The 25,022-nt window shown below is 47.1% G+C and overlaps 1 long non-coding RNA gene across 1 annotated transcript in view; it reads left to right on the forward strand.

Annotated features, from left to right (window-relative positions):
* Positions 1 to 24,484, forward strand: part of LOC146859542 (uncharacterized) — a 43,602-nt gene extending 19,118 nt beyond the window's left edge. The window contains exons 2-4 of the long non-coding RNA XR_014980140.1: positions 21,392 to 21,487; positions 23,022 to 23,141; positions 24,130 to 24,484. This is a non-coding gene — a long non-coding RNA (uncharacterized LOC146859542). The remainder of the gene's footprint in view (positions 1 to 21,391; positions 21,488 to 23,021; positions 23,142 to 24,129) is intronic.
* Positions 24,485 to 25,022: the final 538 nt, after the last annotated feature.

A 25,022-nucleotide genomic window follows, 5' to 3' on the forward strand; every position in this document is an offset into this window, starting at 1 on the left:
GGAAGGTGCAGCAGTAGGGAAAGTGTTGGATAGTGTAGGGGTATCAATGTACTATTCTAACTCCAGGAAGGTGCATCAGTAGGGAAAGTGTTGGAGAGTGTAGGGGTATCAATTTACTATTCTAACTCCAGGAAGGTGCATCAGTAGGGAAAGTGTTGGATAGTGTAGGGGTATCAATTTACTATTCTAACTCCAGGAAGGTGCTGCAGTAGGGAAAGTGTTGGATAGTGTAGGGGTATCAATTTACTATTCTAACTCCAGGAAGGTGCATCAGTAGGGAAAATGTTGGATAGTGTAGGGGTATCAATTTACTATTCTAACTCCAGGAAGGTGCATCAGTAGGGAAAGTGTTGGAGAGTGTAGGAGTATCAATTTACTATTCTAACTCCAGGAAGGTGCATCAGTAGGGAAAGTGTTGGATAGTGTAGGGGTATCAATTTACTATTCTAACTCCAGGAAGGTGCTGCAGTAGGGAAAGTGTTGGATAGTGTAGGGGTATCAATTTACTATTCTAACTCCAGGAAGATGCAGCAGTAGGGAAAGTGTTGGATAGTGTAGGGGTATCGATTTACTATTCTAACTCCAGGAAGGTGCATCAGTAGGGAAAATGTTGGATAGTGTAGGGGTATCAATTTACTATTCTAACTCCAGGAAGGTGCATCAGTAGGGAAAGTGTTGGATAGTGTAGGGGTATCAATTTACTATTCTAACTCCAGGAAGGTGCATCAGTAGGGAAAGTGTTGGATAGTGTAGGGGTATCAATTTACTATTCTAACTCCAGGAAGGTGCATCAGTAGGGAAAATGTTGGATAGTGTAGGGGTATCAATTTACTATTCTAACTCCAGGAAGGTGCAGCAGTAGGGAAAGTGTTGGATAGTGTAGGGGTATCAATTTACTATTCTAACTCCAGGAAGGTGCATCAGTAGGGAAAGTGTTGGATAGTGTAGGGGTATCAATTTACTATTCTAACTCCAGGAAGGTGAATCAGTAGGGAAAGTGTTGGATAGTGTAGGGGTATCAATTTACTATTCTAACTCCAGGAAGGTGCAGCAGTAGGGAAAGTGTTGGATAGTGCAGGGGTATCTATTTACTATTCTAACTCCAGGAAGGTGCATCACTAGGGAAAGTGTTGGATAGTGTAGGGGTATCAATTTCCTATTCTAACTCCAGGAAGGTGCATCAGTAGGGAAAGTGTTGGATAGTGTAGGGGTAACAATTTACTATTTTTACTCCATGAAGGTGCATCAGTAGGCAAAATAATGGATAGAGTAAAAGTTATGTTGTCAAAAAATCGTAAATTATATCATGCTAATTTTTTTAACTTTTCTCCTTTTTTCAGATAATGTCTAGCCTTGGACCAGCCAACTACCTTAAATCCAGGAAGGGCAAAAATTTGTTAAACCATGGTGGATACATATATAGTAAGGAAAGAATAAGTTTAACTAGAAATCATTGGAGGTGCGTGCAATACTACACTACCCATTGCAGTGGCAGAGCGGTTACTGTTGATAATTTGGTTGTGAAAACCACTGAACATAACCACTCTGCCTCTGCAATGGATGTAGAAATCAGAGAGACAATAAATGAGATGAAAGCAATTGCAAGCACCTCCAATGATTCTACAGGATCAATTTTAAGGGAGGTTGCACAGCATGTCCCCAGTCATGTTGCTAGTAACATGCCTATAATACCCAATTTGAGAAGAATTATTCAGAGACAAAAGCAGGCAAGTAATATTCAATTGTCTACACCACATACATTCTCTGACATTAGAATACCTCATGATCTTTCTATTTCTTTTTCTGATGAACCTTTCCTTCTGCATGACAACGAAAACCCTCAGAAACGTATTCTAATTTTTAGTACCCCACGTAACCTTGCTAAGTTAGAAAGTAGTGAAATTTGGATGATGGATGGGACGTTTAAAAGTACACCCCATCCTTTCACTCAAATTTACACTATACATGCTAAAATTAACAATAGTGTAATTCCCTTAGTGTATAGTTTGCTACCTGATAAGACTTCTGCAACATACACTGAACTTTTATCAGTGATTAAAAGCAAAACATCTGCAAGTCCTCGAAAAATAATTATTGATTTCGAATTGAGCATGATCAATGTGATCACCAAAACGTACACGGATACCCAAATTCACGGATGTTTCTTCCATTTTTCGCAGGCATTTTGGAGTAAACTACAGAAAACATCCCTAGTTGCAGAATATTCTCGGGATAGCAAACTACAGTTTGAACTTAAAAAATTAACTGCACTTTGTTTTGTTCCTCCCGATAGTGTGGACGAGTACTACACTGCAATTATAGAATCTGTTTATTATACGAGTAACGAGGATAAATTGGCACCCATTCTAAATTATTTTGAGGACACATGGATTGGACACCTAAGCAGATCGGGTCGCAGGAGGAAGCCACGATTCCATGTGGAGTGGTGGAACTGCTACACGAGTTGTTTAGAGGGAGAGGCCAAAACAAACAATGCCATTGAGGGGTGGCATAACTCCTTCAATCATACAATTGGAAAACCACATCCTAACTTCTACTCATTTTTGGAAACTTTGAAGAAGGAGCAAAGTTTCCAAGAAATGAGAATAGCACAAACACTCGCAGGTAGTCTAAACCCACGAGTAACAGTCAAAACAAGGGAAATGTCTGAGAGACTATTGGCAATTCTGCAACAGTTTTCGTTGTGTGTGGCTATAGACTACCTGGAAAATCTATCTAACATTCTTTCTTTTTAAAACAATGAATGTACTTACTTTCCTGCTTTGCTTTAAATTATAGTAATTTTTAAAATTCAATTGGCATACAAATTTTTTTTTTCTACAAATTTTTTCAAACAAACAAATCGGGTTTTTTTTTTTATTTAATACAAATCTTCATTTCCACCAAAATAAACCAATTAGTACAAATTAACTGTTCCATCGAATTTGAACCACTTTCCATTATCGGAACTCCATTTTTCAAATTACCGAAAAAATCCAATTTAAATCCCGTCAAAACCAATCACCAAATTTCAAACAGATGTATAATATACAAATCAAACCATATTCCGAAATGCACTTTGCAGCTGAATCATCATTTGTATTTCAGTTTTTCATTTACAAAATTTACAAGTACGCACAATTTTTGAACTTAGAAATGAAGTTCGACAATACGTATTTTACTTCGTAAATAAACAAATCAACTGTCTGAACAGTAACTTTTAATTTTGTAAGAGTTACATACTTTTTTTAAATAACTAACTTACTTTAAGCGACCCGACATAGTCATGTATTAATGACATTAATGTGGACATGTTTAACAACATTTAAGACATCTATTAGTTTTCCAGCAACCTCCCCTTATTCTTTCCTTACTATATATGTATCCCTTTTAAATGTTTAATCTATAATATCAACTGAAAACATTTCCTACCTGGACGCAGATCAGCTTCCTGCTGCTTCCTCCTCCGATGCTCTGCAAAATGGCGCATTACGTCGACGCTCACGTCCTTACGTCATCGCGTGCATCTCAATTTATGGCGGACTACTTTTTTTAATTCTACTGTAAATAAATGTTAATATCTGTAAATAAAATATATATATTTTGTAATAAAAATCAAAGTTACTTTGAAAAATTTATTAAAAATATGCTTATTTTTTTCATGATTTTTAAAACAAATAAAAATGTGAAATCAAAAATTGTTTACTATCATTATTTTAAATTAATTTTTCTAAACACCAATATTGTAATTAAATAAATGTAAATTAACTAAATATGTTCCTTACCTTGACTCTATTTTCTTTTCCCTTCAAAACTTTCTCTTACTTCACTTTCTGTACCTTCTTTTCTTGTTCCGCGGGTTGTATATTCTAAGGCTGCCAAAATAAATAAAGGACAAAGACGCTCATAGACTACAATGGAAAAGCGTGGGAATTTATTACAAAAAGTAAGTTATAAATGTTTTTTCTAATTTTAAAACTTTATTAATGATAAATTTGTAAATATATTACTCTTTTAATTTTTATATTATTTTTTTTTATTTTAAAAATAAAATTATATTATTTTTATAATAATTAAACCAAAAATACTCTTCCATTACTTTAAAAAAGGGCACTGTCTTTTGTACTTATAAATACTCTAGTCTTTTCATATGTGATAAAAATACTCTAGTATTTTAAATTAGGTACTCACTCATATTTATTTAAATTATAATATTAAATACTCCATTATTTTTTTTTAAAAACACATTCAATTTAGAAAAATACTCAACTCTTAAATTTGGTAATTATTAAGTATCATCTTTTAATATTTTAAAAATCTTTTAGTTTTTTAACTATCCAACAAAACATTCCTACTAAACTAAATGGCCAAGTATAAATATTAAAATACTCAAGTATTAATTTAACTGCTATCCAACCAAACATTACTACTAGACAAAATACTCAAGCCTTAATATTTTAATTAACTACTCACTTTTTAAAAATTAATATTGCTTTATTATAAATAATTAAATTACTCAAGTATAAATTTAACTACTATACATCCAAACATTTCTACTAGACAAAATACTCTAGTATTAATATTTTGAAAAACAAATAACTTTTGTCAAATTACAAATGCTTTTTTAAAAATAATTAAACAAGATAAATATTTATTTAAATGGAAACACAAAGAAAAAAAAATGCGTTGTAATAGTATATGCGTTGTAAAAGTACTTACCATATAACATCTTGCGTTGTAAAGCCATGCATTGTAAATGAATGCGTTGTAAAGGCATTTTCACATAATGCGTTGTAAAGGTATATGCGTTGTAACAGTACTTACCATATAATGGCACGCGTTGTAAAAGCATGCGTTGTAAAAGTTTTTGCGTTTTAAAAAATGCGTTGTAATAGCATAGCGTTGTAAAAGTTGCGTTGTAAAGGTGGTTCCCCCTAAATGAGATGCATTGTACTCCTTTACAATACCATATTAGACACAGTACGGAAAGGCTGAATACCTCTGCACATCATAGGCAATTGACATGCGATACACATCCATGCTGCTAATCAACAACGTGCTGTATTTGGCACAGACACTCATGACCACGCAACATGCCAATATTTCTTGTCACCACTCACCAGTGGCGTGTGGGTCCCGGAAATGGTCAATGTCCCCCTGGGTGATCGGTTGGCGTCCATCTGTGAGAGGACAAACGCAAATATGTGTTGTTATATGTAAAACCCCAGCAAACGTGGCATATTCACCATATGAATTGTTACAGTGACAAACAATGCAACATCCCTGTGGTGTGGACTTCATGTTGGCAACATGACTGGGCCTACTTTGAATGGCATCCACACACAAACATGTGGAAGCAGAGGCTGCACAGCCAAAACATCACTGGTGGCCGAGATGCACATCTGAGTTGTTTCACCCAATATCAAGGCACCTCATCCACACGGAGCGCCAATAAACCATTTTACTCATCATCCTTGACCAATCGCAGCGGTTTTCAGCACTGTCTCACAAAGGCCACCAATATGCAGACTCCACAAGAAAGGGATCCAAGACAAGGCCCTCAACTGGATCCGCTCCTTCCTCAATGTACATACGTGTGGGGCAGACACCCCTCTGTTGTCTTGGAGCCTCCAACAAACAGCCGTGGAGTCCCCCAGAGATCCTCTTTCAGCCCTACAATCTTTCACATCTACATGTCTCCGCACGCCACAATCGTGATTAGCTATGGACTGAACATTGTATCATAGGCATATGACTGCCAACTCCTCCTCGACACATCCAGCCCACACAACTAGAGCAAACAAAAGTATTGCAAATCCATGGCAGAGCTTCCTAGATGAATGTCAAAGAGCTGCATACAAGTGTGCAAAAACACACAAAAAGTACCCATCATGCACCAAAGCCTCCACACATGTAATTACACAGGCTCCTCACACGGCATGGGGGACCCACACTCCAACACGGCCCAAGCATGTGACATGTAATCCATCATGGACTCCAATGTCCAAGATAATTGCAAGATCTATCCGGTCTCATCATTGTGCTTTCACACACTCTGCCTCCTATGTCAGACCCTCAAATGACTCCTACTCAGACACACATAGATACTCACTCATGCCCTGTGCAATAGCTCACCCTACTATGGCAACACAGTCCATGACATATTTAACGTGAACCACAACCGCAAGCTGCAGGACATCTCAAATGCAACCACAGGACTGATCATCACACTGCCAGGATCCTGTCACACCTCCCACCACCTGCGCACACTCCACTGTCTCCACATCAAAGCTAGAGTCACATTCAAGATGTGCACCCAGGATCACACAGCCATCCACAAAACTGGGTAAACATACCTTAACATCCAACTCTATTTCCATGGCACATCAAAGGACCCAACGATCCAACCAGCTGGCCTATGCCATGTTCCCCGCCCCAGAGGGACCTGATTGTGAGTCTGCTCCTTTTCCTACCTTGTAGATATGGCCTGTGGCACACTTCCGCTACACCTCTGACAGGCAACATTGCTCCCCATCTCCAAGCACTAACTCTGAACATTGCTCTTCGACAGACACACTCCTTGATATACTTCAACATGCAAATACCGCCATGCCCCTGCAACCCTTCCTGCTGAGTATTCGCTCACATTAGGCATGTGTGTTTTGGGATGTTTGACACCGGGAATGTCCATTCCTATGTGGTATTGCCAGTGGCACAGTTACTCTACGTGGTCATTGCAACGCCATTCATCACTCCACCTTGCACTGCATGGCACACATCAATAATGTGTATTTTTCTAGACTATTCCAACACCTTCCGTACTGTTGCACACTCTGTAGTGGGAAGAGTGTGTCATGCAAATCCAAGGTCAAGAACATCATGCGCAAGTATTTATCGCAAGTCGCATTGCATTAACCACGTTGTTACAGTATCACGGTCTTGGAACTGCATTAAAACATCTTGGGGCATATGTATCACGTGATTTTGTATTCGCAAACGCTGCGATTCGCAAGAAAACAGCATTTGCGAATACAAAATCTCAAAACTGGATGTATGAGCCTTTTTCGCATCGCACTAATGATGACTCGCTATTTTTGGGTTTCATTAATTTGGCGTAAGCATTTAAGGAATCGCAAATTGCGATTCCTTAAATGCTATGTAACAAGCACCCAAGTCGTGTGACTTCTCCTTAAGAAATTGTAAATTACCAGCAACTTCAAGTTGGTGGTATGTTGCGAATTCTTATAAAAAAGCACTTTTTTGCATTTTTCTAGGTGCCATGTGGCGCACATTCATGCCCTTATGGCATGTATGTGCGCCATATGCGCACACATGCTCATTTCAGGGGTGCATCAGGACGTCATCATGACACCCTTGCACCTTAGAAATTATTCAGATTTTGCGATTAGCAAATTGGGAATCACAATTTGAGAATGACTTCCCATTCATTCCCATGGGCCTCCTGGCCCTTAGGCATGAATGGGAAGGTATTCCTTAATTGCAATTTTGCAATTTAGTAATCTCAATTAAGGAATAATCAGAATTTGGTAAATATGTGCAAATTTTTTACATACCTCACGTTTTGCAATTCTCAAATAGCGATTCTCTAAAAATCGCTATTTGCGAATCGCAAATGCGGTTTTTGATACATATGCCCCCTTATCTTCTTCTCACACACATCACTCATATATGTACGTAACATTAGTTGTGGACAACAAGGGAATTGGTACTTACAACCCTGGATGCCAGGCAGGACACCGGTGTAAACAAGCAGGTCCGCCTCCCGCGCCAACATATCCTGCCAGCGGTGCTTCCACTGCCACACGGTCCGGGACACCTTAAAGCAGCGTAACATCTGCACCCACACCCGCTCCCACCGCAACTTGCACACCGCAACACTACACCCCTGGAGGATGCGCCCTCCCCTCTCCAGCATCAGAGGCAGGTAGCACCGCACCAGCCACAGGAAGTCCCCCAATGCCTCCTCAGATATCCGCCCTGACCTGCCCATCCCCCCAGCATCTCCACACACCCCAGTTCTCGACCCCAGAATACTAAACCGAAAACCCAAGTAGGACAATAGTAAAAAAACCCACACAAAACACAACAAGACTGAGGACAGTAGACAGTAGAAAGTAAATTAAATGTGAAAAAATCCAAAAAGCACGTTAGACAGGACACAGCAACACAGCAACACTCCAAACTACACTCTCCACCAGCACAATGCCAAAAACACCTCCTCACTCATTCAAATCCAACACAATGTGCTCAAAAGAGAAAGTGAAAGTGAATGCCACACACATGGAGACAGGAAGCAGGCATAGATCACTCCCTGTGTGTCAGAGACAATTTTTTTACAATGCGACAAGAAACTGCTGATCCTGTACTCTGCCTGATACTGTAATGGGTATGCGGCCCGTTTTCATGAAAAGCGATCATAATCTGCACGCTAAGGGGCAGCTAATGTAATCATGCAGCATCCATGCGATCAGAATCAGCACGCTAAGGGCCCGCTAATGTCAATATGCTTACTGTAATGTGTATGCATACAGTTTAATGAAAAGCAATCAAAATCTGCTCGCTAAGGGGCAGCTAATGTAATCATGCAGCATACATGCGAACAGAATCTGCATGCTAAGGACCCGCTAATGTCAATATGCTTACTGTAATGTGTATGCGGCATGTTTCATAGCTTTCAATGGGTTTCTTCACGCTAAGAGGCTGCTACTGGCCTGATGCTGATACCGTATTGGGGAGTGTGTCCAGCCATGTGCCTTTAAATGCGTGGGGGATATATAGTCGTGTTTGCGATGAGGATCTCACATCCTGGAATTTATATGCCAATGATGGACATTCAGGCCAATACTCTCTTCACTGCACAATAATACAATGTGAAGATAGGTTTGCACAATGACGGCTGACTCCATTTGAGGGTTACCTATTTTTATAGGAAGGCAGGCTAATGTTGGCAACCCAGCTTGCTGGCTACATCCGGATGTCGGACGTGCACGCATTGTGTGCATTTACATAGCGTTTAAGCCACCACACGGAGGCCGGACGCATACCGGAAGAGCAAAGAAGCCACTAGGAGTGTCTTCCATTTTCCAAAGAATAACCATGTAAAACAGAGAAGTGGAACAATCATGAAAAAGGGAGAAAAGACACCCCTCCCCCAATAACCCTCCCACAACCCCACCTTCCACAATAGTTTCAGCCTACCTAGATGAGAGTAAGCATACACAATATGTGTGTAAGGGAGCCCCCTCGTCACTCCACTGTGTGACCGGCGGAGGATGATTGCCCCATCATTGATATGCGTCAGACCTGCAAGTACTTTGGGCATGTGACTTCCCTCATATCTCTCGACAATGAAGTCACAAAGGGGAAACACGGAGTGGACAAACTCTCTCACCCTTCCTTCTGCAGCCCGAGACAGGCGCTCAAGAGCTAATAGGTTCCTTAGACATTGTAACCAGAACAGGAGCCCTGGAACTGCCATTGTCCCCCACTGCGCTAGGATAACCGGCCTGTCCGCCAGCAAAGCTGTGACTATTTGCCTAGCCCTGAGGGATGTTAGTGAGAAGGTCTTCGGTTGTGAGAGGTCAAGGAGAGTGTACTCCGGTGCGCCGGGCATTGCTATGTCGCACGCTGTATCTATGTTATCTAAGGACTCACCCCAATATCTCTACAATTTTGGACAATGCCAGAGTAAGTGCACGAGGGTACCAGTCATCGTGCATCCCTGACAGCAGCAATCTGGCTGGCTGTTATACCAGACATGTAGTTGCACAGGTGTGTGACAACAATGAGAGCAAATCTTGTAGGGGGTTCCAGCCCCCGCTACACTGTGCACAGTGTGGTGTGCGCAATACAGGGTACGTTCCCATTCCTTGGCTTATGTTGGCCTCCGCAGCTACATTTCCATCAAAACCTGCACTTTTGTGCACTGACCACTCAGAGTGGTGATGAGCAATTCGTACAGCTCAGATATGGGGCAATGTTTGTCTTCCTTACGCGCTGACCACTTTGCATGTGATGTAACCAACGTCGAGTCCCGTGACCCAGTGTGTTATTTGGCATTATAAATAAAAAAAGCAGCGGGAAAATCATAATCCTGTATGGGCCTCAGACATGGCACAAGCCCTTCTAGATCAAAGATAGACCCTATGCTCTTGCAGCCCTGTTTTTGCCAGTGTAGGAACCTGGGGTCACCAGGCCCTAAGGGCGGTAACGTGGCGCGGGCCGGTCGGGCAACCAGAGGGCTATGTGTTAAGCAACCATACACCACACACTCCTCATGGACTAGGGACACGCACAATAAGTGACGCCACACCGTTGAAATTATGCAAATACTTCAAGTTTATCCAGGTATAGCTGGTCAGTTACAGTTCAGGAAATAACAAGGCGATACATGCATCATAATACCATCAATCAGTAAATACTGCAATCTTGGCGATATATATGCAGTGTCTAACCTCATTCATGTACCCACGCCCGATGGCTAAGTGCGGGTGATTATAGCGCTGTGCGCGCGAAGTGAGGCCTTTCCCTGAACAGGCCGTCTAACACAGCACGATACTCGTAATGGGTGACATCGGGTACATTAACATGGAGCCTGTAGAACTGAGCGCTCCTCGTAATCGATGGCCCCTAATCCTGTGAAGCAAAGCATATAACCATGCGCTACGCGCAATCATTTACCTGTGAATACATTTGAGCAGGGCATATACCACCACGCGCTACTCGCGATCATTAGCATATAAATACTTTCGAGCAGAGCATATAACATACCACGCTACTCGTGATCCTTAGCATGTAAGTACTTTCAAGCAGAGCTTATAACATAACACGCTACTCGTGATCATCGGCATGTAAATACTTTCGAGCAGAGCATATAACATAACACGCTACTCGTGATCATCGGCATGTGAATACTTTCGAGCAGAGCATATAACATAACACGCTACTCGTGATCATCGGCATGTGAATGCTTTCGAGCAGAGCATATAACATAACGTACTACTCGTACTGGACTCCGAGGCCGTTGCAGCGGAGCCGGTGAAGTGAAAGCGCCTCTCGTGAACAATGTTAGTCAGTCCTTCGGAAGAGGCTTCCGGGGGGGAGTGCAACAGGACTCGAGGAGCAAGTGTCTACGCTCCGGTGCAGTTCACAAGGCACCGCACTCAGTCTCACTAAAGGGGGGCACGGAACGGATCCCTCGGCGGGGTCTCTCCGTCGCGCAGGCAGGGTAGGGGACTCCCACGGAGGGGACAACCCGGGCCAAGTGCGGTGTGGTTTCCAGACCAGCAGGGTCGCACCAGGGGTGGATCCCGGCCTCCGGGCTTACCTCCGTCTCGGCGTCGGCAGGCGTCCGTCCTCACGACGATGGGGGAACTCGGCCCGACCTTGCGCACCTCCTCACACGGCAGCGACGGGGCCCCGGGCTTCTCCTGGGCCTCGAGACACAGCAGGGCACTTCTCCAGGGCCTCACGGCACAGCAGGGCACTTCTCCAGGCCTCCAGGCCGCGGCGGTGAGTGCGCTGGCTTCGTCGTCGCAGGGGGGGCTCAAGTTAAGGATGGGGATATGGTGCTCAGCGGAGCACACTGCCGGGGGTCCCAGACCAGGGCAGGGAGCGCGGGGGTCACAGCGCTAGTACCTGGTCGATCCCCGGTGGCTTGGCAATCGGCTTAGCATTTAGTTTGATAGGTCAGCTTGGACACGCAGTCTCAGCTCTGGCATTCAAGGCTTACAGCTCGCTCTTGTCATGCAGTCTCAGTTCTTACAGTTAGGTTTCAGTTCTCAGTTGACAGATGAAGTCTTGTGGCACAGATGTATCTGGCGCCCTTAAGGGGTTCTGTTACAGGGGGTAGGAATGGAGAGGACGACTAGATCCTTCCTAGTCAGGCTGGCAGAGAGTCTCTGGGTCCTCCTACTAATGGGCAAGATCAGTGGGATTCACAGGGCACCTCACTCACTTAAGAGGCAGTACCTAAATCCTGTCACTCTCAGAGGCATAAGTCCCTGGCTAGGCCCTACCGCCTACACTCCTGGTGGATTCTTCCAGCTCTGCTTCACCCCAATGGCCAACCCCCTACAAAAGTTTCCCTCCCACTCTTAAGTAGCCCTAGGTCAGGTGACCTCTAGCCAAGGCGGCAAAAGTAAAACCCCACCTCCCTTCTAGAAGGTTTTAGCATCTTCCAGGAGCTTCCCCACTCTACCTATGGGACAAAAAGGCGGGCTGGTGTCGCAACATTGTTGTGGGTCCCAGCCAGCTCCTGGCAGCTAGGGTGCTACTATGAAAAACGACCACCCTGCAGTAGCAGGGGTCTGTGGCAGCCATCTTGGGAGAAGGGAGCACCTGCACCTTAACACTGATTGGCAATGAAAAGGCGCCCGGAGACCTAGTCCAACATAAAAATGAGGGTGGAAAAAATGAGGCACGATACAAAAATAGAAGGGGAGACCACCCTAGGGCTGACAGGTCCAACAAGCGTCCCCCCCAGCCGAAAGAGGGGAGAGCTACCCAACCTCTAGGGAGTTCTCTTCACTAAGGCGGAAAAACCTGGAGAGACCGTCAGCATTGGCGTGGTCAACTCCGGGCCGATGTTCCACCCGAAAGTCCATCCCCTGTAGGGAAATGGACCACCTCAACAACTTGGGGTTTTCGCCTCTCATCTGCATGAGCCAGCGAAGGGGGCGGTGGTCGGTCTGGATAAGGAAGTGAGTGCCAAAGAGGTATGGCCTCAACTTCTTCAGAGCCCATACCACCGCGAAGGCTTCTCTCTCAATGGTGCTCCATCGCCGTTCCCGAGGGAGGAGTCTTCGAGATATGAAGGCCACAGGTTGGTCTTGGCCCTCGGTGTTGAGTTGCGAGAGCACCGCGCCTATGCTGTGCTCTGAGGCGTCTGTCTGTACAATAAATTCCTTGCTGAAATCGGGTGTTGCTAGTACTGGAGCGGTACACATCGCATTTTTCAGCGTATTAAAGGCTTCTTGGCATGCAGCTGTCCATATGACCTTGCGAGGTTGTTTCTTTGAGGTCAACTCCGTCAAGGGGGTCACGATGGTACCATATCCCTTGACGAACCGGCGGTAATACCCAGTGAGGCCGTGGAAAGCTCGGACCTCTGTTTGGGTCTTGGGGGGCTCCCAAGCCAAGATGGTTTAAATTTTGGCTTGGAGGGGTTTCACCTTACCTCCGCCCATCAGGTGTCCCAGGTACACGACAGATCCCTGTCCAATCTGGCACTTGCTGGCTTTAATGGTTAAGCCAGCGCGTTGCAGCGCCTGCAATACCTCCTGGAGGTGTTGCAGATGGTCCTCCCAGCTGCTACTGAAGACAGCTATGTCATCCAAGTAGGCTGCTGAGAAGGACTCCAGGCCAGATAGTACCTGATTCACTAACCGCTGGAATGTGGCCGGAGCATTTTTGAGCCCAAAGGGCATTACTCGAAATTGGTAGTGGCCCTCTGGGGTGGAGAACGCTGTCTTCTCCCGTGCTCCGTCGGCCATGGCAATCTGCCAATATACGGACGTCAGGTCAATGGTGCTGAGGTACCGGGCTGCTCCCAGCCGGTCAACCAGCTCATCTGCACGTGGGATGGGGTGAGCATCTGTCTTCGTGACAGAGTTCAACCCCCGGTAGTCCACACAGAACCTAAGTTCTGGCGTCGTACCCGGTGGGGCCGCTTTCGGCACCAACACCACTGGACTAGCCCACGGGCTGCTGGAAGGTTCTATCACCCCCAGCTCCAGCATCTTTGCCACCTCACGCTGGATGCTATCCTTCACTCGGTCGGAGAGCCGGTAAGACTTGTTCTTCACCGGGGGGCTGTCCCCTGTGTCCACATCATGGGTACACCAATGAGTGATTCCAGGCGTGAGTGAGAACAACGAGGCGAACTGTCCCAGGACATGGCGACAGTCCCTCTGCTGCTCTGGGGTCAAGGATGGGGAGAGGACTACACCTTCCACCGAACCATCCTTCTCTTGTACCGCAAGAAGGTCAGGAAGAGCTTCACTCTCTTCCTCTTCGCTCCCATCCGTCACCATAAGGAGAGCAAGCTCCGATCGCTCATGGTGCGGCTTCAGGCGGTTGACGTGGAGCACCTTGAGGGGCTGACGGGGGTTTTTACATCCACAACATATGTGGTCTGGCCTCGCCTCTCCACAATGTCGAACGGGCCAGTCCACCGGTCCTGGAGGGCACAAAGCTCCCCAGGTTCCATAACCCACACCTTCTGTCCAACGTCTAACTCGACCGTCCGAGCGTTGCGGTCATACCACTCCTTCATCACGGTCTGGCTAGCCTCCAGGTTCTCTGTGGCTGCCTTCCACAGCTTGGCCATCTGGCTGCGGAACGCCAGCATGTAGCTGACAATGTCACGGGGAAGCTTTTGTGAAGTCTTCTCCCACCCCTCTTTCACTAAACTGAGGGGACCCCTAATGGGATGGCCATAGAGCAATTCAAACGGGCTGAACCCGACTCCCTTCTGCAGTACCTCCCGATAGGAGAATAACAAGCAGGGGAGGAGGACGTCCCACTTACGCCTCAAGCCCTCTGGAAGGCTTCGGATCATCCCCTTCAATGTCTTATTGAAGCGCTCTACAAGTCCGTTAGTCTGGGGGTGGTAAGGAGTAAAGAACCGGTAGGTCACTCCACACTCCTTCCACATGGCCTGCATGTAGGCCGACATGAAATTTGTGCCCCTGTCCGACACCACGACCTTCGGGAATCCCACTCGGGTAAAAATTCCCCACAGTGCCCGTGCCACCACCGGTGCAGTGATGGTCCTCAGAGGAATAGCCTCTGGGTACCTTGTGGCGTGGTCCACCAAAACCAAGATGAACCGGTGTCCCGCTGCGGTCGGAGGGTCCAATGGCCCAACAATATCGATACCGACCCTCTCAAAAGGGGTCCCGACCACGGGGAGCGGTTCCAACGGGACCTTCAACTTAGTCCCAGTCTTGCCACTAGCCTGACAAGACTTGCAGGTCTTGCAAAAGGTGTCTGAGGCAATCCTCATCCTGGGCCAATAAAAATGGGGGACTAACCGTGCAAAGGTTTTGTCCTGGCCCAGGTGTCCAGCTAAGGGTATCTCGTGCGCTAACTCCAGCAGGAAGGCCCGGTAACATTGGGGGACCACTATGGCCCTCGAAGATCCATGTACCGGCACCCTGGGCTCACTGTATAGGAGACCATCCTCCCAATACACATGATAACCTCCCAGTTCCTGACTGGCCACTTGAGCTTCGGCCTGCCGCCGCATACCCTCAAGAGTGGGGCACGTCCTTTGTGCTTGACAAAATTCCTCCCGGGTAGGCCCTCCTTCCACTTGCCAGTCAGCAAGGGTCGGTAAGTCCTCCACAGGAACGACATCTACCTCCGCGTACTCCGGGGGCACCTCTGCGGCCTCCCCATCCGACTCACGGGGCATGTCTTCCACCACCTTCTTCTTCCCACGTTTGGGTTTGGGTTGGGCCATGATTCCAGGCTCCAACTCCGGGTGAGTTCCATGCCGGGCAGCCATGGACCGCATGCTCACGCAAGTCCACCCTGGTAATCCCAGCATCTCAGTGTGAGCGTGAAACTCGACGTCCTTCCATTTGGTGTGCTCCAGGTCGTTCCCTAGCAAACACCCCACAGGCAAGGCAGGGCTCACAGCAACTCGCAGTAGGCCTTTGACTCCTCCCCACTCGAATGGAACACGAGCCACTGGATAGTGACTCAAACTGCCGTCAGCCAATACGGCCGGATGGAACTCCTCGGGGACTACTTGGTCTGGGGACACCAGCCGCCGCACGACAGTGGTCATGCTGGCCCCTGTGTCCCTCAGAGCTTCCACCTCCTCCCCATTAATTCTCACCCTCTGCTGATATTTAGCAGTGTTCGGGGGCAGGGACACTACGGGGACCACTTCTCTATCCCCGAGTGAAACCAGCGTCAGGCCTGTCCACTCCCCTTCCCTATCTAAGGGCAGCTCCAACCCAAGCGCTATACTTCTCACCCCGGGACTTTTCCCGCCCAATGGGGCTGGTGGTCGCTTGCGACACTTGGGATCTCCTCTGTAGTGTCCAATCTCCCCACACTCGTAGCACCGCACAATCCTTGGCTGCTGACTCCTGTCAGGGTAAGTGGGTCTTGTGGAATTGGACGGGGGTGGGGTTCCTACTCCCTTCCCAAACTTATTTTGGGGACCTTTCGAGAACTCCACCTTTTTATCTCCCCCCTCTTTCTTCTGGGGGAAATCCTGTCCGCCTTTCGAGCCATCTCCCCCGGGGCCCTTGTGAGACACCCGGGTGCTCACCCAAATATCTGCCTCCTCCGCAAGCTCTCGAGGATCCTTCAGCTTGCGGTCCACCAGATGTTGGCGCAGCTCCGGAAAGCTCTTATCCAAGAGGTGCTCCCTTAAAAAAAGATCGTACAACCCTTGGTAGTCCTGCACCTCGCTGCCACGCACCCAACCATCTAGTGCCTTCCTCGCGTAATCAAAAAAATCTACCCATGTCTGGGTGGACAGCTTATGGCTGCCACGAAACTTCTGCCTATACTTCTCGGGGTTCAGGCCAAAGTTCTTTAACAAGGCCTCTTTCATGGGGGCGTACTTAACCTGATCCGCCTTGGCCAAATATAACAGGGTGTCCCTAACAGTGGGAGGTATATACCGGTAGAGACCACCTCCCCAGTTACTCTCGGGTACCCCATGGGCCGTTAAGGCTACCTCGTATGCCTCCAACCACTTCATGATGTCATCCCCTAATGTATAATTGGCTATGACTTCTTTGGGTAGGTAGAATTTTGGTTCTTGAGGTTCCCTGGGTATGCTGCCACCATTGTCTTTGTTAGACGCGTTCAATTGGAGGGCGCGTAGCTCCAGCTCCTTTAACTGAAGCTCGTGCGCCAGCTTCTTCTCCTCCATTGCCCATTTCTTATTCTCTCTTTCCCTCTCTCTTTCATGTTCCAGTTTGGCCAGCTCCCATTTTAACTGCCTCTCCTCCCTTCTGTCCTCATACTCCTTTGGAGACGCGCTCCTACTAGACCCTGTCCTACTACTGGCCACAGAACGTCTCCCTGGGGGCACATTTTCAGACATATCCACGTTCAAGAGGTCAACCACCTCCTGGGCGCTCTCCTCCTGAGGTGCATCTGGCGCCTCCTGCCCCTCATCCCCTCTCCCTTCTGGGTGGGCTTCTACCCATGCCCTAATGGCGGTGCGGAGTTCCGGTCCTTTGGCCTTCCGCATCCCAGGCACCCCCATCCCCTGCCCGAACTCCCTTAGTTGCTTCACAGTGTACCCCTCGAGGTCAGCCAACCGGAATTCCATTCTAGCAGGTGGGGACCTAGACACTAAGGAGAAAAATTCCTAGGGTATAGGCAACAGTTAACGGCTCACCAGGCTTCTTGCACTCTCAACCTGGACAGTGGAACTAACAATGCAGCAATCAATGTTTTTAGAGCTTTGGAACACAATAGGCGTTTAATTGTGGCGCCCTTCGCCTCACGGAAGGGTGCTGTATGGTCACAGGTCCCAAGGATCCCACCGCTGGCCGACAATGTAGGAACCTGGGGTCACCAGGCCCTAAGGGCGGTAACGTGGCGCGGGCCGGTCGGGCAACCAGAGGGCTATGTGTTAAGCAACCATACACCACACACTCCTCATGGACTAGGGACACACACAATAAGTGACGTCACACCGTTTAAATTATGCAAATACTTCAAGTTTATCCAAGTATAGCTGGTCAGTTGCAGTTCAGGAAATAACAAGGCGATACATGCATCATAATACCATCAATCAGTAAATACTGCAATCTTGGCGATATATATGCAGTGCCTGACCTCATTCAGATACCCACGGCAGTTGGCTAAGTGCGGGTGATTATATCGCTGTGCGCGCGAAGTGAGGCCTTTCCCTGAACAGGCCGTCTAACACAGCACGATATTCGTAATGGGTGACATCGGGTACATTAACATGGAGCCTGTAGAACTGAGCGCTCCTCGTAATCGATGGCCCCTAATCCTGTGAAGCAAAGCATATAACCAAGCGCTACGCGCAATCATTTACCTGTGAATACATTTGAGCAGGGCATATACCACCACGCGCTACTCGCGATCATTAGCATATAAATACTTTCGAGCAGAGCATATAACATACCACGCTACTCGTGATCCTTAGCATGTAAGTACTTTCAAGCAGAGCATATAACATAACACGCTACTCGTGATCATCGGCATGTAAATACTTTCGAGCAGAGCATATAACATAACACGCTACTCGTGATCATCGGCATGTGAATACTTTCGAGCAGAGCATATAACATAACACGCTATTCGTGATCATCGGCATGTGAATACTTTCGAGCAGAGCATATAACATAACGTACTACTCGTACTGGACTCCGAGGCCGTTGCAGCGGAGCCGGTGAAGTGAAAGCGCCTCTCGTGAACAATGTTAGTCAGTCCTTCGGAAGAGGCTTCCGGGGGGGAGTGCAACAGGACTCGAGGAGCGAGTATCTACGCTCCGGTGCAGTTCACAAGGCACCGCACTCAGTCTCACTAAAGGGGGGCACGGAACGGATCCCTCGGCGGGGTCTCTCCGTCGCGCAGGCAGGGTAGGGGACTCCCACGGAGGGGACAACCCGGGCCAAGTGCGGTGTGGTTTCCAGACCAGCAGGGTTGCACCAGGGGTGGATCCCGGCCTCCGGGCTTACCTCCGTCTCGGCGTCAGCAGGCGTCCGTCCTCACGACGATGGGGGAACTCGGCCCGACCTTGCGCACCTCCTCACACGGCAGCGACGGGGCCCCGGGCTTCTCCTGGGCCTCGCGACACAGCAGGGCACTTCTCCAGGGCCTCACGGCACAGCAGGGCACTTCTCCAGGCCTCCAGGCCGTGGCGGTGAGTGCGCTGGCTTCGTCGTCGCAGGGGGGGGCTCAAATTAAGGATGGGGATATGGTGCTCAGCGGAGCACGCTGCCGGGGGTCCCAGACCAGGGCAGGGAGCACGGGGGTCACAGCGCTAGTACCTGGTCGATCCCCGGTGGCTTGGCAATCGGCTTAGCATTTAGTTTGATAGGTCAGCTTGGACACGCAGTCTCAGCTCTGGCATTCAAGGCTTACAGCTCGCTCTTGTCATGCAGTCTCAGTTCTTACAGTTAGGTTTCAGTTCTCAGTTGACAGATGAAGTCTTGTGGCGCAGATGTATCTGGCGCCCTTAAGGGGTTCTGTTACTGGGGGTAGGAATGGAGAGGGCGACTAGATCCTTCCTAGTCAGGCTGGCAGAGAGTCTCTGGGTCCTCCTACTACTGGGCAAGATCAGTGGGATTCACAGGGCACCTCACTCACTTAAGAGGCAGTACCTAAATCCTGTCACTCTCAGAGGCATAAGTCCCTGGCTAGGCCCTACCGCCTATACTCCTGGTGGAATCTTCCAGCTCTGCTTCACCCCAATGGCCAACTCCCTACAAAAGTTTCCCTCCGACTCTTAAGTAGCCCTAGGTCAGGTGACCTCTAGCCAAGGCGGCAAAAGTAAAACCCCACCTCCCTTCTAGAAGGTTCCAGCATCTTCCAGGAGCTTCCCCACTCTACCTATGGGACAAAAAGGCAGGCTGGTGTCGCAACATTGTTGTGTGTCCCAGCCAGCTCCTGGCAGCTAGGGTGCTACTATGAAAAACGACCACCCTGCAGTAGCAGGGGTCTTGTGGCAGACATCTTGGGAGAAGGGAGCACCTGCACCTTAACACTGATTGGCAATGAAAAGGCGCCCGGAGACCTAGTCCAACATAAAAATGAGGGTGGAAAAAATGAGGCACGATACAAAAATAGAAGGGGAGACCACCCTAGGGCTGACAGGTCCAACAGCCAGCAATGGAATATCGCTGATTCCTGGAAAGTCCAGGTTATCCACGCTAGGGGTGGGCGGAATTTGCTACCTTTTGCAAATTATCGCGAAAATGCTAAGAATCTCCACAAAAACTTTTTCTTGATCTTTCTTATTTATTATTTCTCTAACTATTTTCCTGCTTCTATATTTTTGGTTTTTGTCTACTTTTTTTTTGTTTTTTAGCTACTTTTTCTACTTTCTATTGCCTGCTATTTATTTCCTTTACTCCTTTATTTTTTTTACCTTTCCTTTCCCGCCCCGTCCCCAGAACTATGTCTACCGGTAGGGCTGGTCGTCGTCGCAGCCAGAGCAGCGACCGCCTTCCTTGCGGAAGGCGGCGGCCACAAGGGGTGCAGGCAAGGGCCTTATTTGGGGAGGTGGAGTTGGCTGCACTAATTTTCTTTGTGCAGCACCACCTCCCCTCAACCCTGGCAGCAGGTGGCAGGCCTGGGTCCGGGTACGGCCTCCGGGAGCGTCAGCAGCGGTGGGTGGAAGGTGCGCCGGGCAGTGTCGCGCTTCTCTGGGGTCCGGCGCACCCAGGCGCAGCTGACGCACCGGTGGTCCGATATCCTGGACCGTGAGCAGGACCTGCTGGACCTGCTAGGAGTGGAGGTCCCGGGGCTTGGTGAGTACCTATTTAATTATTACAACTTTGTGTCTGTTCTTCTGCTCTGTGTTATATATTGCGAATATCTTTTTTTCTTCCAACCAGCTAGAATGTTGCTGCTTACATTCCAGGTTAATTACGTTTAAAAGTCTTCTGTGATTATGACACAGGTGCTCTTCTGCGCTACTACTAATCTTACTTGTTTGCAACTTTGCGTTTGCGCTTGCTTAGCGTGATTCTTTATGAGTTTATTTTAGAGAAATTAAGTTACGTAATGCTACAGTGACTCTAGTCCACTCCTTACTTTGTCCTGTCACTAATAGATAGGGGCGGATTGATACTTAGGTTTAGGTACTTTGTATGAGCTTCTAATTTGTTAGTGGTATGCGTGATGCGCCCTCAGTTACGTGACGTGCTGCTAGTACGGCAGTCTTTATTAGAACCTTTTCTAGTTTGTTCAATGAGTGGTGGTAGGCTTAGCACTAGCCGAACATCAGCATCAATCAATCAACCCAAAATTTGGTGTATACAAAAATGTAGTCATGTGTCCTCCATGATTTGACCATATGCATTGTTGAGGAATAAAGTGGAAATGCATACTTAATGTACAATTGGCATGCCTGGAATAGGTGGGCTAGGTTGGGTGGTACGTCGTACTTAGGCTTAGTTGTAACTTAGTATTCTGGAATCAGAATGGAAGACTGGATTACTGTTGATAAATAGTAACTTAAGTAGTCGAACTGCGAATCCCCCGGTATTACTTGTTGACCAGATGAGATCGGTCAATTTAGTTATTGCAATTGTTGTTTACATAAGTGTTTTTTGCCAGTTGTTGAAAAATATTGTATTTGTTTGACACCATCCATCAATGTTTGTCTCTTTCTTATATCTTTCCTGTTCATCAGCACCCAGGGGCAGACAGACAGGGAGTGGGGGTTCGGCGGGACAACAGTCCGAACAGCACCAGGAGGACACCAATGAGGGCTCCTCTGCTGGCCCCAGTAAGTCTTCTTGTTTTTAATAATATTTCTTATTCCATAACTTTTACTGCCCCATATTTTTCACGAACTATTGTTTGTTTCCAAATGCTATTTTTTTACCACCAATTATCCTTTGATCTGTACGGTTTCAAAAATCTTATCCCTGCCTCCGCTATGATGACTCTCAGTACTACTACTACTACATACTATCAGTCTGTCTGTACTGTAGTAGCGAGTCTTGCCCAGTTGGCCAGTGCCACTCTTTGTGAAAGGTTGTAATATAAAACTCATATTCACCAGTAGCTCGAGCCATTGAGTCCAATCCGTTGGGTCGTCGTCTTGTACTACTTCTACTCTTATTGATCTTGAGTCTTTGTTAATCTTGAGGCTTTGACAATTCACAGCAACAAAACCCCAACCAGATGTATTACTATTTTGATATGATAGCCTATAGGACATACTACTACTGTTGTAGGGATCTTGCACATACACATACATTTGCACCAGAAAATAGGATGTTGGTGATGGTAGGTTGGACCTTCCTCACACACCTCAATCAGAAATTCAGCATCCACCACAATTCCACTGCTCGACTATAGTACTGTCTTGTCATAACTATTAGGTCTCTGAACCCTCCCCCCAAGATACCCAACAAGTAGACAACCCAGAACATAACACACCCAACCTCTCAGTCGTGGAAGCAATGCACATGCACACCCTTACTTTAATTTGCTCACTCGTGTAAGTTAGCTCACACCAAATACCACCAAGTCTATGTAAGTTCAAAATGTTTATTTTGAATTGAGAAGCTCTGTACATTGTTTTATTATAAAATGCAGCACCAACCGGAAAATCAATAACATTAAAACAATATACATTTTTACAATTATATAGTTGGGAATTAAATCATGATAACTGAACAGTGGTGGAAGGCAGCACCACCATCCCATAGCAATTTAGTTTATATAAATTTATAAATGAAGATGTGAGTGAAGGGACCCCTCACCTTAGAAGAACCTAGTACTGGTAGTTGTTGCATCATTCAGAAGCTCTGCAAAGCTCTGGTTCGTAGAAGGGAATCTTCCGTCTGTAATGCGAAAAATGAAATGGTGTGCGTTAGTATATTGCAACTTGCAAGCATTTCTCAGCCGTGCCAAAAAGTGTAGCATTTATGGATAAGCAATATGGACTAACAGTACACCAGTACTTCCTAAAAAAGTGGCTTGTTAATGTTTTTGTTGACCGCTTGTACGCAGTGCGTAGACTAGATAGTAGCAGTGTGAGGCAGGTCATGTGGGCTCAAAGGTGTCTTATACAAGAAGCTGCAAGGTAACGTCACATGTGCAAAAATAAAAGACACAAAGGTAAAATGGTAGCATGGCTAGGGCTAATTAAGCAAAGGCTACAATGATCATATATAACTATTAGTGTCTACTCTACTACTACCTGATTTGTACTAGTGATGTATGTTAGTATTAACTCATTTTTCAACCTTGCTACTGATCAATAGGGGGGAGGTGTATATGACGCCTAATAAATGTGTAATGTTTTCTAGGCGCACTACCGACCACCATTGCCGGGGTCAGCGAAGTCGACGCGGAGGGCGAGGATGCGGCAGTTGCTGCAGATAGCAACGGAGCGGTAGGGGGAGTGGCAGCACCAGTGGCTGGCGGTGGTAAGTTAGATTCATAATCCTTAACTATTGTTGAACTTGACAGCACACTCACTGCAAGGGTGTACTGTATGTATATGTATACTGTACAGTTGCGACTTGGGGCCCCATTAGGATGGCGGGCATATTACCCCCGCCGGGCCGGCGGTATTCACTGCCGACACCGCAGGAGCAAACCTCCCGCCATCCCTGTAGAAAATATTCAGACCCCCCACATGTCGACCAGGCGGAAAAGGGTTCAATATGGCGGTGGTGTCTCTCTGAACACACCGCCAGCCATATAATCTGCATTTTGGAATGCCTTTGCATGGTGGCATTGCCGTCCGCCACGGAAAGGCATGCAGACATTGCAGAGTATGCTTGGGGGCCCCCATGGAGGGTACCTACCTATGCTATGGTACCCCCCATGCCTTTCAAAGCATAACATGACAGGCTCCGTGCGGGGCCCATCATGTTGTGCTTGGAAAAGCAGCACAACATGTATTTTTAGCATTGCTTTCGGCAACGCCAACCAGAATGTAAAAAAAACAGGATGCGCCCACCACTGTGCCGGGTGCATCATCCTAATTAATTGTCCCCACGGGACCCCCACCCTTTTTAGCATGAGGATGGCGGGCGGACAAAGTCCGCCCGCCATCCGATGTCGTAAGTAAGTATGAGTTGTTGGGGACGTTTGAAGAGTGAACTAGAAGACTTGAAATCCCTTTAATTGGCATAGGAGCGGGAGTATTGAGTAACCAATGGCCTCATCTATCTGATTTCAACTCCGCTTTGAAAGTTTTATGGAGAAGAGCACCTGGTGCACTGTTCAACTAAAAAGTGAAAGACGGGTGGAAGGAAGAAGGACGGGCGAGATTTAAAATGCTGTGTACTACTGTGCTTTATAGTGCTACTCTACCATGCCACTATGTGTATAAATAATTAACTTGTCTTACTGTATTTCTAAGAATATATTTTGCAATTGTCTTGTTTTTTTCTTTTTGATACGCAGCTACTCCGAAAAAAAATCGTAAGGAGTTGGCTGCCAAGGCACGGCGCCGGAAGCTGGAGGCAATCCAGCGGGAATACCGGCGGCTGGTAGTCTTAGCCGAGGAGGAGGAGTTGACTGCGGCAGCAATTCTTCAAGCCTCCTTTAGTGCCCCGGGCCCCAGCCACCGCCCTCCAGCGGTACGGCGCCACCGTCTGGCGGCTACCCGCCGCCACCGTAGTGCCATCTCCGGTGCCCCCCCACTGTGGCTGCAACTGCCGCGCCCTTAGACACCGCCCTTAGACACCGCCGTTTAGAGGACCAGATGCGTGTCCTCCTTGAGTCCCGCCCCACACCTTAGTCCCTGTCATCTTGTTCTGCCCCCTTTTTAATTCTTGTTTGGGTGGGTGGGTGGGAACTTGTTTGGGCGTTACGGAATTTTTCTCTTATGGACATTGGTTGGGGTTAGGGAGGGGGTGGGTTAGCTTTTGTGGGTTTAGTTTATTTTTGTTAGGGTAAATTAAATATATATTCCTATGTTACATGCAATGTTGTTAATGTTTTGTAGGTGGGGTAACTGTTTTACATCACACTTTTTCCTTGCTGGTGCATGGCCGCCCATAGCCTGTGTTTGATTTAAATAATTGGCTGACTGTATAAGACACAAACAGATAGATGCGACACACCTCACTCATTGACTTGTCCTTCTAGTACTTTTAGTCTGTCCTCTAGTCTATGGATTCTTTATTTGGACTGGTGTGTGAAAATGAAATCATTGACAACATGTCCATTATTAATTCTGCCTCCCCCAAACTTCTCTCTTACTGGTGCTTGATGTTTATGTCCAACTGTGGCACAGCACTGGCTGCATGGTGAAGATGGTTTCCTTTTTCATACATGCCATGTTTGGGGTGGGA

This window comes from Triturus cristatus, chromosome 3_2 (assembly GCF_964204655.1).
Source record: "Triturus cristatus chromosome 3_2, aTriCri1.1, whole genome shotgun sequence".
NCBI lineage: Eukaryota > Metazoa > Chordata > Amphibia > Caudata > Salamandridae > Triturus > Triturus cristatus.